This window comes from Lygodium microphyllum, chromosome 13 (assembly GCF_053477565.2).
Source record: "Lygodium microphyllum isolate KBCC chromosome 13, Lygodium_microphyllum_v1.1.10, whole genome shotgun sequence".
Taxonomy (NCBI): Eukaryota; Viridiplantae; Streptophyta; class Polypodiopsida; order Schizaeales; family Lygodiaceae; genus Lygodium; species Lygodium microphyllum.
The window spans coordinates 114933933-114938420 of record NC_141147.1 but is presented as its reverse complement, the minus strand read 5'-3'; the positions used below and the strand labels follow the sequence as shown (position 1 = coordinate 114938420).

Sequence of the window (4488 nt, the reverse complement as noted above, 5' to 3'; positions counted from 1 at the left end):
ATTGGAATTCCGTTTGAAAGTTTCACATGCGAGTATTGTAAGAAAATTCCATCTTGCGCTGATTTTCGTGGCAGAGTGTATCGGGAGGGTAGTGCAATTGAGAAAAGAGGAGAGAGGCAAACAGGTCGAGGAAGGCGATTGGATTACCTTTCTGGTGCAGAGCTTAAAAGCGTTGTAGTTGAGACAAAGAAAAACTTGCGAGAGGCCAAGAGAAAACTATGGTGGTTGAAGGCAAAGTTTGTGGTGCTTTCAGTGAGAATCAGGTCTTTAAAAGAAGCAAACTATGAGGCTATTAATAGGAAGGATGTGCAACGTTTTTGCAATAACATTATTGAGGCTCATAGGCAAGGAAAGTTTGGTGGCAAATTAGCTTTATGGGCTTTTCTTCAAGACATTGCAAATAATGCATTAAGATCGAAAAAGGGGCAAAGATATGCAGAATCCTCAAAGACCATTTTTGAGGTTGCAAAGCTATGGGGTGGGCCGCGCTTGCATGATTTTCTAAGTGTAAACCTTGGAGGGCCATCTTTGTCAACCACAAGGAGGCAAGGAAGAAAGGCAACTCAATTTCAATCCGGAGAGCATGAGTATATCGTTGATATGGTTGGAAAGATATACAAGGATGTAAAGTCCAAACATGGAATAGCATCACGGGTGCCATTCATTATTGTTGAAGATGAAACAACCATCAAGCGTCGCATTAGGTAAAAACTTAGTTGAATTTCTCTTCGCTTCAGTTTTAAAATTTATTTATGTAACAAGTCCATGGAAATAAAGATGTTAAAGTGGAGCTTCATGTTTTTGCAGATGGAATGCGAAGGATGACACTCTAATTGGGTTTTGTGGAAGAAAGGGAGAGGATCATCAATGCTCCTCAAATGATGTTATCATTGTTGGAGATGGAGCACAAGGATATGAGACAATAGTGGATGCCTTCCAAAATCACGTAGTGGGACATTATGCAAGACTGCTCATTGTCAACCCGCTTCATGAGAGTCTTCCACGGTTAGCTCTTGTTGTGCATTGCACTTGTAATCGCTTTGATAGCGATTTCATCAAAGCTCAATGGAGTCTTGTGGAGCAAATGTGGAATGCAAAATGGAAGGATTGCCTAGGGCCAATAATTGGACATGCTTCAGATGGTGATAGTAGATGTCGCAAGCTTATGCTTGAAGACTATTTAGGAAAAAGTGATAGAAAGTTTGGTATCAAATGGGATGGATGGAAACTCAAAGGCAGAATCATAGGAGACAATGTGTATGGACTACATGATCAAGATTTTGTGCATTGTGGAAAGAAGCTTGTGAACCCTCTTGATAGTCCTATTCGACAACTAGCGATTGGACAAGTTTGGATTACACTCAATCATGTTGCTTTGGTCTATAATCATTTCTCTATCGATCAACACAAGTTACGAGAAGAAGATATACAATGAAACGATCGGCAAAATTGGAGAGCAGCCCAAGTGATTGTCTCTAGACAAGTTCAAAAATGTATGATAGAAATGCAAAAAAAAGAGAGGAGCATGCAAGGGACTGGGGCATATTTGCAGGTTGTTGCTGATTATATAGACATTTTTTTGTCTCCACATTTAGACTTGAGAGAGCGTGTGGTGCTTGCTAGTAAAGTGGTCTTCTTCTTCAAGTTGTGGAGATTATGGATTCATCATCATTCTACATACACTCTTAAGAAAAACTTCATTAGCAAAGAGGCTTACACAGATACCCAGCTTTCTTGTCATTTTGTGGTTCTACTTATAAAGATGTTTCGGGATTTCTTCCCAAATCTCAAGTGTCCTTTACATCTCACAGGATCGGATGCAGCAGAAATTTATTTCAGCAAGATTGGAGGTATGGTTGGGCAAGAAAGAGCATTTGATTTTGGAGATGTTTTGCATTGTGTTGGAAGCTTGAACAAGATTACCGTGCATGAATGTAAATCAAATGGGGTGACTTTTTCAAGGGCACATAAGAAACAAGAACACATATGGAAGGATTTGAACAAGCATGAAGGCATTTTGGAAGCAGATCTTGGGAATTACGAGAGCGTTTCCTCTGATGAAAAGTTGATACATGCATTGAAAGAGGGATTGAAGCGGGCACAAGATCTTTGTGAGTCATTGGGGATCAAACCTAGCACAATCGAAGGAGTTGAATGGTGGACAGAGCCTTGGATAGATACACAATCAATGTGGTCAAAGATAGATGCTGAAATGGGTGACGCCGATGAGCACGATGACTTTGTGGAGCCTTGCGGTGAAGATAGGCCCATTGAAGGCAGCGACGGAGATGACGAGGTCATTGCTCTGAGTGAGATTCGACATGAGGTGGATGGGATTCTAGATGAGGCAAGCATTGAGGATGAAAATAAGACTATCTCGCCCGTGGTGGAGGTTGACAAGAAATTCATCTTCAAGTCTACTTTGGTGAGTCAACTCAATGGAAACTCAACACTATCAAAAGATAGGTTGACAAGGGTAAGACAAGGAGTGTATTTCAGCAATGAAGGAAAATTAGCATCAACAACCAATGGAAATTTCTTTGGAATAGGGTCAGATTGTGCTGTTTATTTCTACGATGACACATGTGGAAACAGAGACACAAATTTCAAGAGAAATGGAAAAGCCACAAAATTGAAGAAGATGCAAACTCTTCATAGTACATGGTATCTTGGAAGAGTCCAAAAGATGCGAAAGAAGGTAGGTGGCAGGTATGTAGATTACAAGCGAGGTCTTGACTTGGTAGATCGACCACAAGGGATGGAGGTTCAGCTTGGTTGGTATCAGAAGGTGAAAGGACACCATACATACTCTTATAATGTGACAGACTTAAACATGGTTGATATTGAGTCAATTATTGCATTGGCACATTTAACATACAATGAGGCTACTGATAGATATGTTCTTGATCAAAATGATTATCGAATCTTTAACGATTTCTTGAAGTCTGCTGGTTAGATGTTTATTTAAATCATGTAAGTATGGAACCATTTGGTTGTAATTTGTGTTTTAGTCATGTTATAACACAGGTGACCTTATTCTTTCCATTTTCATATGATTGCAGGCAACGAATCCTCCACCTTGCAAAGTGGAGAGGAGTTGGAATGACATGAGTTGGACTTTTGTGGGACTGAAGTGTTTTTTGGGAAGGAGTTGGAATGACATAAGCTGAATTTTTGTGGGACTCAAGTGTTTTTTGTGGGATTGAAGTGTTTTTTTGTGGAATGACATGAGCTGAATGACATCCACTATATGTTTTTTGGGAGAGCAGGTAAATTCCAACCATTGTCTCTTGGAAGAACGGGGTTTATCTCGTATAGTACTCTAGTTTTATAGTAGCCCAAATTCAGATTAGTTTCACGTAGCAATTGATTGTGTTATTGATATTTGCAGTACAGGTTCGTAGCAGCATGTATTAAGGCCTTTAACGATTAAGGCCTTCGACAGTTGAATTAATGGGCATGTACATAATATTTTGCTAGCAGCTCTCAAGGACCTTTTGGTTTGGCCAAGTCGAGCAGTTATACCAGTCTTTCCAGGTGATTACAGGTATAAATGAATTACCCTCCTTCAAGCACCTGTAACGGGTGGGATCGGTAAGAGGAACTCCAGCAGTCAAAAGCTTGGACTTAGGGTCCATAGGGCATGAGATAGGCCGACACTCAGCCATATCAAACTCCGAAAGAAGCTCGGAGATGTACCTGTGCTGCGAGATAAAAATGCCCTGTGCCATCTGATAGATCTCCAGACCTAGAAAGAAGTGAAGGATCCCTAGATCCGTCATGTCAAACTCCTGCTGTAGAATGGACCGTGTATGCTCCACCTGCTGAGTGTCACTCCTTGTAATAATAAGATCATCCACATACAAGATGAGGAACACCGAAAGAGAACCCACAACCCTTAAGTAGAGGTTGGGATCATAAGCGGAGCGCGTAAAGCCACTCTGTAGAAAGAAGCGCTCAATCCGCTGGTACCAAGTACGAGGAGCCTGCTTTAGGCCATAAAGAGCCTTCCGCAGCCTGTAGACATGATCCTCCTTCCCCTGCACAAGAAAACCAGGAGGCTGTGAAACATAAATCTCCTCCTCAAGAACGCCATTCAGAAAAGCAGACTTGACGTCCATCTGATAGACAGGCCAACGGTGATGAGCAGCAAGAGCCAAAAGCACTCGGATGGTGGACATCCTAGCTGTAGGAGCAAAAGTCTCAAAGTAATCCAACCCTGCACGCTGGGCAAAACCCTTGGCAACAAGCCTAGCTTTATGCTTGTCCAAGGAGCCATCTGCAAGATATTTGGTCTTAAAAACCCATTTCACACCAATCACCTTCCGTTTCGCGGGACGCGGAACAAGCTCCCACGTATGGTTTCACTCGATGGAGTCGAGCTCGGCCTGCATAGCCTGTCTTCCTTCGGAAAGGAAGGGAGAATCGGCACCTGGATAGAGGGAATCAAGGAAGGCATCCGCACAGTTGATGCAGTCTTCACTGAAG

General features: G+C 42.0%; 1 pseudogene; it reads left to right on the top strand.

Moving 5' to 3' along the window:
* Window positions 1-1130: 1130 nt before the first annotated feature.
* On the top strand, window positions 1131-2956 carry LOC148027090 (uncharacterized; annotated as a pseudogene).
* Window positions 2957-4488: the final 1532 nt, after the last annotated feature.